At 35.7% G+C, this 14,072-nt stretch overlaps 1 long non-coding RNA gene across 1 annotated transcript; it reads left to right on the forward strand.

The window, feature by feature from the left end:
* Positions 1–824: 824 nt before the first annotated feature.
* On the forward strand, positions 825–10,631 carry LOC125695216 (uncharacterized). Its single transcript, XR_007377872.1, has 3 exons — positions 825–897; positions 9,381–9,593; positions 10,396–10,631. It is a non-coding gene; the product is annotated as an uncharacterized LOC125695216 (long non-coding RNA).
* Positions 10,632–14,072: the final 3,441 nt, after the last annotated feature.

The following is a 14,072-nucleotide window of genomic DNA, read 5'->3' on the forward strand; positions in this document are numbered from 1 at the left end:
TGTAGAAGAAACACTGTAAAATAATGTATATAAAAGCCTCAACCTTTTGTTTAAGTCATCAGCACATAAAGCATTTTAAGTTTGCTTTTTTTTTTATTGTTATAGTCCCATAATCTATGAGACACACTTGGTCATGAAGTAGCTTGTTATTAAAATATAATATCATGTTCATCTGTGATTATTATTTTAATTCAGTGCTTGGTTGACTTATACAAAGCTGCCTGAACTCTTTCAGTAACCACTCTCCATTCGCCTATGTTACATTTAATTTATACCAAGATGATAAAAAATTTGATTTATTTTACAACAGATCAGTAATTGTGCTCTACAAATAAGTCCGTAATGATAATCAACAGCATTTTCATCATAATTTAATTTGTCTTCTCCCGAGAGGTAGTTAAATGCAGTAATAATAACACTACTGTTATGGACTCTGCTGCAGTTAATCATGGCCTGAATATGCAGACAGCCCCAATATTGTATTGACAGAAATTAAATTAACCATCAGCTTGGGCAATCAGTGGCTGTACAGCTATTAAAAGTAATAAAGGCAACAAACCCCAACCATAGCCAATTACATTTTGACGTATAAACGAAGAAAGACAGATGCTTTTGATTTGAAATTTTTTACTTCATTGGAAGTAAAGAAGACATATCTTTTCATATACATTATTTTCCATGCCTTAATTAACCAATAATGCACACCCCAGACCAAGAATCAGACTGACATAATGTAATATCACAGGTAAATTTTAAGTGCCTCCTAACCCAAACATTTCCTTTTCTCTACGTACAGTGGTTTCATATGGCGTGCTGTTATAAAGGATATGGATCAAAATGCATAAACAAGACAAGGTGCAATGAGCATTTAAAAACAATTTGAAGTTATTAGAAAAGGTAACTTTTTCAGTTTGAGTCTGTCATGTTTTTCTTAGAATCCTACTGATGTGAAAAGTAAAAACTCTCAAATTTTCTAGAAAAATTAATGACTTGGGTTATGTTTTGGGGGGAGGAAGGAAGAAAGAGTTGGTAATTTCAGTAATGTAAGTAAGTGATATACACTTCAATTTTTTTCTAATGTACAATGAACCACGATGTAACTTGCTCAAAGTTACTCTAATATTCTGTCTAGAAAAAGAATAGTTAGACCTGTAAATGTATTTCAAGTGGCCAATTGTTTATGTAAATATTAAACTACAAATTTAATTTTAAATATTTATATGCACTTTCATATTTAATATAAAATGATAATATTTAAGTATATTTAAAGGGAAATAGAGTAGTTCACAGACATTTTGTCAGAAAACAAGAGATTTATGTTAATAAGATGTAGGAGTTACCAATTAACAAAATCAGAACTTCTGTGTTTGTTTTTTTTTAAGTTTACTTTATAGAAGCTTCCATAGTTTTACAACTTGAAAAGCGTGTATTTCAGCTTATTGTAATTTATATCTTATGGTGAAAACTCTATCTCAGAGTGCAAATGAAATAAAAATATCATATCTCATTATTCCTAATGAAAATGAAGCCCAGCAAATGTACAGAATGTTTTGAGACTTACCTGTCATTTTAGACAGCATTTCATTATAAGTTACCAGGTGTACCAATAAATTCCCTAAGAACATGAAAAACTTGGAATTTGTTTTAGTGAAATAATGACTTTTTCAGACAGATAACAAAAGTCACTGTGTTTTAAAGGGAAGAAGCTTTATAAATCACTACGGTTGCGTAAGCCCACTGCAATCTGTAAGAGATTTAGTGCAGATTCAATGAAGAACATAAATTCCTGCTTAATTTGACACGTTTCTGAGCAGTTTTCTGGATAGGGACTTTAGCCAGAGGATGACAATAATCCTTCACCTCTGAATCTTTCTGCTTCTTAGACTTATTAAACTCAATACAGTTAACTTACACAGAAAAAGAGAATAATACTGCAAGACCTATTAGATACAATAAACTTGTGGCTTGTGTTACACTGGTCAAGCTAAGAGCTCAAGATTTTTAGATATTGTGTTCTGGCCATAAAAGCCAGGAGTTGAAATTCTTATAAAGAGGTTTGACCAAGGCAATGGCAGATTCTAGAGCAGCCCATACTGTACAGTTGGAGAGATAAAGATGATTTCAGTTTCAGTACAACAGTGTATATTCCACGTAGCATATATGTAAGTATGTATGCAATAATATGCTGTCGTGCACTAATGTTTAGACATAGGTTTGGGTATGCCTGTGTAATCAAAAAATTCAGACTTCCTTAAGTTGTACAGAATTTAAACTTTCTTTTCCAGTTATTTTTCTTTGATTTAATTTTCTTAGACTTTACAGATAACTTTATTTTCTAAAGAACAATGATTTTGTAAATTGCTAGTACATAAAGGCCATATCTATTATGACACTTCTTATGAGGAAAGACAGATATATCACTCATGGCTATTTCAGTGATGATTTTTCTCCCCTCTGTAGCCATGAAGATACATGTCATAACAGAGATCAACTATCATTGTAATGTAATTTTTCTCTATACAGCATGTGTTGTAAATGGTGTTGATTGCTGACAGAAGCTCAGAGGGTGGGAGATGTGATTTCTGGTATGCACGGGGCAGGAAACACAACATAGGCAGATTATATTATATTTGATGTGTATCTGTTTCCGCTCTCTAACTTTCTTACAGGCTGTTTGCAAGTTTCTGTAAAGCAATCCACCACATTAAAACACAATTGGGAAATTCTATTCCCCCAGACACTAATGTGTTTTCACTTGTGTCTATTGAGGGCATGCAAGAAAATAAAGATACAGAATATGGAAGCAAGCAGCAAGTTTCAACTGTATTAATTGTAAATTGATTCAACAGGATAGGAGTCCTGTTATAATTATAAGGGTCCATGAGAAAATAAAAAACAATATTAAGCTGGCATGTAGAATGAGAGTTCTCCTATTGCCTTCGGTGTTAAATAAAACATCAGTGTTTCATCCCTTACCATCTCTACATTTAAAAAAGTGAGCAACTTACTAATATACAGAACAAAATGGCTGCAGCAACAAAACAGCTGCTATTTCTTTGTTCTAAAATCATGGTGATCTAGACCAGTATGGATTTTTTGAAAAATACAAACAGCCACCAATTAGACTAAGCCAAAAGTGAACCTAAACTAGGTCTAAACCCCAAAGTCTTCCCACATGCTTTGGAGTGTGCCATTTACACTTGCTACAGAAAATTTATCTTGAGTTTCTTCAGCCTTCATTTGAAATGGTCTGATCAGGGTAAAGTTACAAGGAACATCCAGAAAGGTTAGCTGAGAGAAAACCTGAAACACAGTACAGGAAGTTATAAGTCTCCTTTGACTTCCCTGTGACTTCTCTGCACCAGACAATAGTCAGCCCAGAAACCAAGATAGTTTATTCTCTTTTGCCTTGTGACACATCAGTCCATTCATCTGTCAGAGTTGGAGAGGAGAATGAGGTGCACATATGCTTTGCCTTACCATTTTCTTTAATTTTTATTTAGGGTACTAAGATTGAGGTGTCTTATTTCAGCCTGTCTTTGTTTTCAATTGCCAGAGGCTCTTTTGTTGTAACTCTTGCTCTTCAAACTCTAAAAAATGAACATAGCCACCATCAAACCCTTCTATAAGACTCCAGTGAGTGACTTACTCCAATGAATGTCACAAAAAATTGTAAAAAGCTGAGCAGTAAGTACTGTTCTAAGAGTCCATGTATATATAATTAGGCCAGTTCATAGAGTCATATCATAGAATCATGGAATGGCCTGGGTTGAAAGGGACCACAGTGATCATCTAGTTTCAATATTTGTGAAACAATATTGTATCAAAACCTTCACAATTTTTACAGACATTTGCATACAGGTAGTCACAGAATTATTTCTGTGCCTTCAAGAAGACAGCACTCATTCTTTCTTCATTTCCCAGTTTCATATACTTTATTTTAAATAATGATTAGAAAATGAAAAACCCTATGGTAATATTATACTAAGTAAATAATTATATTACACTTAAGATCAGGAAAAGGAAAGGATTAGATTCTTAAAACCACTTATATCAGCTATCTGATAGATAGCATTTTTCAGTCCAGCTTTTCTCATTGGACTTGTAGCTTATTATTAATATTTATGGATAAAATAAAATCAGAAGATATTGACATTGAATAGCTGCTACTTTAAACTGTTAACTTTTGCACTACTTCATTCTTAAATTGACAATCTTAATGTTACATTATCATATATTTCTCTGTCTTGAATAAACGACTATTTTAGAAACATTTATCAACAAGAACGAATTTTCAAACTGCTGTATTTTTATGCATGCTCCATAGAACTGCATATATGTATGTAGCTCTGCTGTGTTATTAATCATGTGATAATTAACAATATTTGTATAAATTAAGAGCAATTGAGAATATACACATGCAAAGAACAGAGAGGTTGGTGTACAGTGATAATCATGATTTTGAACTGAAAATGGTTTAACTGACCTGAAACTTGCATCGAAAAAGCAAGGTTTCTTCTTTGTGTTCTCTTTTATTTCTTTAGCAGAATATCAATTTTGTAAATGATACTTTAATTTGTGAGATTATAATGAGACTCAACAAATATAATTTCAGTAAAAGGAAGATTTTCTCTTTGTAAGCCGCTACTTAGTGTTTCTGTCTATGAAATTTCACTGGGGAGGAGAAGCAATGCAGGAAATACCATCTCATCATCTGTTTTGAAGCCTTTTATTATTTAAACAATTCATGGACATATTATGAACTGTCACTTTATCATGTTGCCTCTTCACTCTGCCTTTGCCTTCTATTCCGCTGCAGAATTTCCTTTCTGTCCATGACATCATCTTAACTCTCAATAGGGAAAGGGGGAAAGGAGACAGAGAGAGAATGGGAAATTTAAAAAAAAAAAAAAGAAGAAGAAAAAAAAAACCAAAAAACAACCCAACAAAAAACCCACAAACTCCCCCCTTTCTTGGCAACAGAAATACTTTTAAGTGTAACATAATTACCATCTCTCTGCCCTTTCTCCCCCCGCTGAGGCTATTCAGCAAACCCTACAACATACACTTAAATCTTCAACTTCTTAGAGACTCTACACGCAGATGGGAAAGATTTGATTAAAATTACAGTGCTTTAGGTTCAACTTCACCTATTAAGAAAAAAAAAAAGGATTTGGTGCTGGACTTTTTTCCCTGAGAAATAACTAGGCCACAGTAATTACAGACAGGGCCCTGCTGTGCACCATGAATAGGATCCCTGGGGTGATATTTTCCTGTTACCTGTCTATGTAGGGCTGTTGACATCAACATGAATGATAACTATGCCAGGTTCTTTTTTGTGTGTGTTTTGTTTTATTTTATTACTATTATTATTATTTTTCTTTTTATGCTTTAGAAATATGAAAGGAAAAGAAAAGAAATGAAATAAGTTATAAGTGTTGTGATTTATATCTTTCTTCTGTTGAGGATGCTTCTGTGCACTTTACCATACATTTGTGTGATTATTTTCTTGAATTATTTTTCTTGAAGTTAAATTTCAGCCTTCATACAATGAAGAGACCAACATAACGGTGTTGGCAAGAGTAGAGCATTGGATACTGTGGAAGTCTAAATGTTACCACTTTTCCCATATCTGAATTAGAAGGAGCTTTTGTTTATGAGCATTGGCCCACTTTAAGACAACTGACTCTTACAGTCAGATACTGTCCACAAAATTAATTTTATTTTCATGTCAAGCCATATTAGACATTAAAATCTGCTTATTTTTATTGTTTTAGCCTGTCAAAATCCTGAACTATCCTGCAAAACTTTTACTCTCTATTACACTGTTTGATGATACGGAGACTAGCATTTTAGCTGATGGCATATTCCAGGTTTGAACATTAGATAGTATGTTAGAAAAGAATATCTAAATAAGAAAGGTAAGGACAATAAACAACTTGTCATTTTGGTAGAATGGGGCAAATGAAAAACAGTGGAAGACTAGATTAAACTCTGCCTGTAACTGGGAGAATGTATATAAGGATAAAATGGAATTCTGAAGATCTACTTTTTGGAACTTTTCAAAAAATATAAAAAGTGTCAGACTGAGAAAAAAGAATAGCTGTAGGAGATGGAAAGGAATGCACACAAAACTTATTGGAAGAAGCAGACAAAAGGCAGTGAGGAAAAAATCCTTGCCTCAGCCCTTTTTACTCTGTGTTTGTCTACGAAGCACTAAAACGTGTACAAACTGAACAGCAGAGTCATACCAATATGAGCTTTGGACCCAAGTAAGTCAAAGAACCACATAGCTTGGGAGTCTGACAAAAAGGCAAGGTAAATGAATATTTGTTCAGCTAATTCTTGGCTGATATTTACCATGAAACTGACTACTATTGGCCAATACAGCCCTGAAAGAGCCTTTTTGAAAATCATGACCAGAGTCATTGTTGGCTGCTCAGGATTATCTGGGAGATGAAATCAGTTCCCAAACAAATAATCCTTATTCTAACCCAGGAATAGAGGAGAATAAGATTGGTAAAGCAGCAAAGTAATTGTCTTTTGTGAATGTCAGGAAAAAAATAGGTTTAAGGAGAGAACTGTATACTGAAAAGTCTCTAAGAATATTAATAGACAACTGATTCATAACAGAATATTAACTGGAGAAGGAATTTCACGTAATGAATTGATCAGAGGTGGGAGCTAATAAATTGCTACTGATTGAGAAGTGGCATGTTAGCTCTGCTGATCCGTGGAATTATGTGGTAACATGGAGCCAGACAAAGGGATGTAGAAAGAGGACTGCCATAGAGAGAATAATCTTTGTTCCTATCCATTGTCAATGGATAGGAGCAGGGCATAACTGCATTTATCAAGAAGTGAGTAAAGGATCTTACAGATCTCTAGATGAGAGGTAGGTGCCTGGATATCTTGCTTACATGAATGAGATTCAGAAAGAATCTCGGCAAAACATTGACTGTGAGGGCCTAGATGAAGCATTCTGAACTGAATAATATTCTGACTTTATGGACTTAAGTGACACATAGGCTGTGGATATTGTCCACAGTGCATGGGAAAAGTAAGGAGAAGCTCTGTCTTCTGCATGTTAACATTGAGCTGACAAATAGCCATCTCCAAAGGGATGTGAGAGAGAAAGAGGCTTAGATATTCCTTTGGACAGAAAAAGAGAGGTAGGTAATAGAATTAGAGCAATGCATGAAGTATCTGTGCAAAGAAGCTGAGTTCTTACAGCTTAGCTGTGAAGGAACACTGTTAACTGCAAAAATCAAATGCTGAAAAAGCAGACCTTGTTTTTTCTTTTTGTTTGCCCACATCATGATAAAGATGAGTTCTGCTATTCTAACAAGCTAAAATAAAGATCAGATGGTTGGTTAGTTATGAGAGATGGAGTATCAGGTGATGCTTGGTGATGCTTGAATAAACAGGTGATCTGTGAAAATCCAGTGCCTTCCAGGAACAGCACTTCAGTGGAGGCTTGATGGGCATGAAGGACTCTTTGAGTGAGGCTAGTTACCCTCTGCATATCTCTAGGGACTGTGGAATGGATATTAATGCTTATGACATTTCCTCTCTAATTATTAGAGAACCAAAAATAGCCAAAAGGCTGGAACACCTCTCCTACAAAGAAAAACTGAGAAAACTGGAGTTTTGAAAGAGAAGGCTCTTGAGACAGCTTATTGTAGCCTTTTGATACCTTAAGGAGGCTTATGAGATAGATGGAGAGAAACTTTTAAAAAGTTTCTGTGATAGGACTAGAGGATATGGTTTTAAAATGAAAGAGGAGAAATATAAATTAGATATATAAGGAACAAACTCTTCACTGTGAGGATGGTAAAGTGCTTGAAACAGGTTGCTCAAAGAAGTAGTGTGTACTCCATTCCTGAAAGAGTTCTAGGTCAGGTTGGATGGGGCTTTGGACAACCTGATCTTATAAATGTCTCTGTCCATAGCAGGAAGCTTCAATTGGGTGATCTGTAAGTGTTCTTTCCAACCCAAACATTCTATGATTCTAATTATTGAAAGGAAGGAGGCCAGAAGACCCTTGCTCAGAAGTCTCATGTAAACTCACCTCCAGGCATTCTGTGCTGTTCCTGCTTTCTCACTTGGAGGAGCTATGAGTCTAATTTATGCAGTGCTGTGATTTGCTTATGAGCCTCATTCTTCATTCTGTTCTTTTTTTCGGGGTTTTTTTTTTTTCCCCTTTCCCTTTTTGTATTCATGCAATGTTCTTTACCAGTTTTTCTATTTATTGGCCTGAGCCTTCATTCTTCTGTAGTGTCTTCATGCCATTTTCTGCCTCTTATCAGGTTATCTTTGGTTATCTTTGGTTATATTTGGTTAACTTTATCAGCTTACCTTTGGTTCCTCATCTGCTACAATGGTTATCCCTGTCTTTGGCAATCAAAGCTGAAGTCCAGAGATAGAGTAGAGCACTGTTAAGGCAGGGCAAATCTGTTTTCTGCCTCTTTGTTAGGTGTGACATGGGCTTATGGACTTCTACAGGACAACACTATTCTCCTTGCTCACTCTTTTCAACTCCCCCAGGCCCTGTCCATCTCTCCTGTTTTTTCTGGTGATGTTTAGACAAAGAGATTAATATAGCTCAGAAAAGCATAACCTTTGTCGATAGAGATGTTGTAAGATAATGAGTTTTATTCAGTGGGTTGGATTTGTGGAAAAGTGTGTTTTGGATGTAGACATCTAATTGTACACACTAAATCAGTGGGAGAATAAGCTTTTGTAGCCAGACAAGTTTCAGCTGCATACATGGAGATATAAATGTGAAATGATCTCAGTTTAGAGCTGATGTTTGAGAACGCGCAGAGAATGCAGGATGGGACCCACTGAATGAAGGGATAAACTAACAAGTAGAACAGTAGAAATACCTTTGTTTGCATTTAAAAATATATACTTTTTCCTTCATGACTCATGTGGTCTAAAAAAACGTACCAACAACAGCAAAACTTTGTTTGATTTCTAAAGTTATACTGAAAACATATATTCTCTTCTTTATTTGTAACTGCATTACAGCCTCACCATGAACAAATTCCTGGACAATTCAGGAAACCATTTTTAGTTCAGGGAACAGATGAACCAGTTGAAACTATGTTTATTCCATGACATACATATGATAATTGACAAAATTGAGTATTACATCAGCTATCAATTTGAATTTAATAAGAATTTAATCCTCTATTTTGAATTAATTAGATACTAATTATATATTAGTTCAATAGATATGAAATCTATGTTAAAATTCAACAGTTAAGAATATGACCTGTTTTGAATGAAGCTTCATTGAGTGTTAGGTCAGTATTATTTGGATTATCATGAGTATCCCAGAAGCTCAATGTAAAGTTAAGCAATTGATCTCCTAGGTCCTAACTGTGTGTCCAGCAGTCACAGAACTGGAAAAACCACTGCACTCTGGTACCTGAGTCCCTGAAAAGGGGAAAAACTGGAAGAATTGAGATGATCACAGCACGCTCAAGGAAATTAAAGCTACTCCGGATTGCAGGAAAATGCAGGAATTTCCTGGTATCCCTACTGGTTTGAGCCTCATAGTTATTCAAGAAAGCATTATCAATCAGGTATCTGTAAATAAAAATTCACCTTAGATATATATTATCTAGTGTGCTTGTCTGCTGTCATAGCCAGCCTGTGCTGATTCAGAACAAGACAGTTCTCTCCTGCTGCAGAGTACTTGTGCGTTTAGAAGAAATAAATCTTTCCTGACCAAATGAAGCTTTGAAGTATGGGTTTTGATATTACTGCTTGTCCAAATGCAGTATATGCAGTAATTTAAAAGAACTCCTTTATGGATCACACAGATGTACTGCCTGAAACAAAAGTCATCTCCTGAATTCTACCCCACTGGGATTTAAGATCTTGTCTATGTACTTTACTCAGCGATGGTTATTTTCCACTTAAAATCTCCTGCAGCTGACTCAGAACACTTCACCTCTTCAGAGCACTGATGCTCATGGCCCCAGGCCTCTCCCCACCCTGTCTATGGCCCAGGACCCCATTTCAGCCATCGGTTGCAAGGCTGCAACCGCAGTGGTTTCCAGTTCCGCACAGTCCTGTCCTACTTGGCAGTGGGTCGTGCTAAGCCAAGCCCACATATGGGCCTATGTCTTGTCCTTTCTCTGTCCCCACGGTGGTTCCCAATACCCAGGGCTGAGGCTGTCCTGACTGCTCCTGGCTGCTCTGCTCCCAGCTGGAGCCAGGCAATGCAGCCCTCAGTTACAGGTTTCCAGGCCTGAGAAACTCCTTATTCAGGAGTTTCATGTGAATAAAATATGCAAGTATGCAAACACTGTGATGTTTTGGTCACTGTTTTTGATTAGTTTTGGTCAGATCTGTGCTAAAACAGCTTTCCTTTCCCCACAGCCTTTGTGATAAGACTATCAGCCGTGGAGGATCCAACAGTCCAGGATGAGCCTTGTTGAGCTGGTGGGAGCTGTGGTGCTGTAATTGTCATCTGAATCATTTGAACTCCTTGATGAACAACTTAGTGAAAGAAGAAAAAAATCTCAAGTGATCTTTCCATTTGTTCAAGATATATAGTAATTCTGTTTTTCTGTTATTCTGCCACTTACTCGGAGCAGTCACATTATCATTGTGTTATCAGAGTGCTGAGTTCCTCACATTTGGTACTGATAAGTTACTATTAATTCTCTTGGCTGCACTACAGTTACTTCTGTGAACTGCTGTTCACCCCCAGTGGTAAACAAACAGGTCAGTAACAATCCGTTGCTTTACAAATGAAAATGTGGATTTTTGCAGATCAGATGTATTAATTGTGTTGGTAGTGAGAGCAAAAAGTTCTATGAATCTCCACATTTTTGCTGATGAAGTATTACCTGGTAAATTTGGATCTGATTTGTGCCTATATAACGAGCTTAACTCAAGTGAAAACTAAGTTTGTTTGAATGTGGTGCTTCATGACTTTCAGTGCTAAGATCTTATACAACTGGATTCAGTATAAAAATAGTATGAATCCATTTTAAATTAAATGTAGAAGCTTTTGCACAACTTTATGCAAAATAACTTCTTATAGTACTATGACTCTGTTCAGTTTACAATTTACTGTTGGTAACAGTTCCTTCAGGTAAATGCTTAAAATTGGAGGTCATGTTTGCTCCTTATGAATATTAAATATCCCAAGATTATTTTCATAATAATGTGGATTCATAGTACGCCCTTGAGCAGAGCTGTCTTTTCTCCAGTACTGGGTAGGCCCTACACCTCTGTGCAATCAAAGGAGCATCTATAAGATGACACAGTGCTTTGAGACAGTCAAATTAGAGGCACACTATAAAAGTAAAAGAGTACATTTGGAAAGTGGAAAACCCATTACAGATGCACTTATGGAGCATAAATTTCTTTGATTCTGTGTATGCTCTCTTTACCCTTTCTGTATGTGGAAGAACTCTGTATGCTTGGACTTGTCATTTCTTGTGAGCTGGACAAGGAGACATATAGCACAGTTCCAATTTTCCCCTATCCCATTCCCAGGAGGGATTATCTGTGACTTCTAGGTTCTTGTTGTGGCTTCTTAGTTCTTGGTGAAAAGTGGGATTGTACTGGGATATTCTCATTTCTGTCATCCTGTAGGGAATTTGGATTTTGTTGTGAGGTTGCTTTCAGTAGAAGCGGGGCTAACAGGGAACCCAACTCTTTCAGTCCATGTGCTACAAAAGATTTTGCCCTGGCAGCTGGTTGAACTTCCCACTTTACCTGCAAATATACAGAGATGACACCATGAATTAAAAGGAAAATGAATTCCCTTGTTTCCATCCTATAGACATTCACCAAGAAGAGTGTTAGCCCATAGTGATTATCTCATTCTTTAAACATCTATTTGCTGCAGTCATTCTTACTCCTCTTCTCATCCTAGTGCCCTTTAGCCCTGAGTCACAAGAATTGGGTTTGGTCTGGCCTGACTCTTGAGCCACCATCTGAGAAATACTGAGGCCATGTTGAGGATTAGGTTGGATATCAGGAAAAGTTTCTTCACCAGAGGGTGGCAGGCATGGAACAGCCTCCCAAGGATCATGGCATCATACTGCTGGACTTCAAGAAGGTCAGTGTTCTCAGACATATGGTTTGATTTTTAGGTGTTCTTGTGTGGAGCCTGGAGCTGGGCTTGATGATTGTTATGGATCTCTTTCAACTCAGGATATTCTGTGGTTTTATGATACTTTTAAATGGTAGTAAAAAGATTCTGCTGGTTCAGTGTAAAGCTACTTCTTTACCTTTTTTCTTGAACAGGATAGTAGGGAGGGAAAACACAGAATCATTTTCACAGCAGAAGCAATTAAAAATCCTTTCTTGCAGCATAATTTCTTTGTAAAATGTAGAGACTGATATTGTCTTTCACTGGAGTAGGCAGGCTGTGGACGGAGTATTTGTGACTGTATCCTAGATGGTATCTTCAGATCTCTGCAGAGATTTTGCAAAACTGACCTAAAAGCATCTTTTATGAGATATTAATGTGAACATGTTTAAGTAGTGGTCATGTGCATATATTTGTCTCACTTCCTCTCTGATAACTCAACTTACTACTCGTGACATATTAGCATGCATTTTGTTTGTATACAGTTGGCTGCCTATGAACATATACATATATATACACACACAGAGAAAGTATTTGGTAGCTTTGCGACCTTGAGATACGAGCCATTCATCATTGACTAGTCTAAGAATACACATCCTGGTATGTTTTATTCATAACCTTATATGTGTGTGTAAATATACACATACATGCAAGTAAATATTCATTTTGTACATATTACACATTATAACGAGTGTGACTTATAATTTCAAAAATGAAAGCCAGTGAGAGAAAATCTTACAAGTGACTACTGTTTTCTCCTTTGATATCTTTCCAAATTGATGTTTCCATCTCATTGTTTTTGTATTTGTTTTTAACTTTATCTAAAAGATTTTAAAATGGGGTATTATTTAACAAAGAAGAAAACTTTACCACTTTCTCATGTAAAGCTAATGTGACAATAAAACTGTCAACAAGAAGGCAAGATCAGTCTCACAAAAATCTTGAAACCTCTAAGTGGAATTTGCATAAAATAGTTCTGGTATTATTATTCACTGTTCTTTCAGTGACAGATATGTCAAGGCCTTAAAACCTAAAAGAACAATTATGCTATTGTATCTCTCGGAGGATTCAAGGGGTGTGTCTTTGGTGAAAAAGTGCTATTAGAGCTTTGAAAAGCAGTAAAAAGACAGCCCAAGGGGCTCTTTAGCTAGTCATTTTAAAAAGAATGCCTGGGCTTTAAGTGTCTTAAAGTACATTTATTCAACTCTTAGTTTGTGCTTTTAAAAAACTGCTTATAATTAACGGCTGCAACATTTTTTTTTTAACATTTGCATTAGCTATAAATAAAAACTCTCGATAAAACCATTATTGATTAACTTAAGCTGTGATTCTCTTGCGAATGCTTCTGTATTTCTGTCAAGCATATTGCAAATAATTATATATAAGCTTTTTGGTTAAGCTAATATTGAGGAAATCATTGAACAATTATAGACCAAAACAGGAACTAATCAGTAAATCCATTACTTGAACAAGCTAGCTTAACATAACATGTCTGACATTAAAAATGAGGGATTGATAAGTAATGTATCATTACATCTGGATGTGCCATAAAAGTCAGCAATTCCAATGTAATTTTATATTAAACCTGTTCATGGTTTTAGCTTCAGACTCCGTGGAGTCTGGGTAAAAATACATATTTTGAAGTTCTAGATGGAGAACGAGTTGGAGCAAGGCTGGAAAGTAGGAAAAAAAATAAACAAACAAAACAAAAAAAAACAAAACAAAAAACAAACAAACAAAACAAAACAAAAAAACCAAAAAACCAAAGCAAAACAAAACCACTAAGCAAAGAGAGAAAATGTAAAATAAGTATAAAAAATGGATTGGACTCAACAATATGAAGCAAAGAGACATCAAAAAGAATTTAAATGGGGAAAATCAAGACCTGAATTAGCAAACTTTAATTGTTGCAGACACCAGCCAGATAATAAATGTAGTTTAGAGTAAG

Source organism: Lagopus muta, chromosome 6, assembly GCF_023343835.1.
Source record: "Lagopus muta isolate bLagMut1 chromosome 6, bLagMut1 primary, whole genome shotgun sequence".
In the NCBI taxonomy this organism is placed as follows: domain Eukaryota; kingdom Metazoa; phylum Chordata; class Aves; order Galliformes; family Phasianidae; genus Lagopus; species Lagopus muta.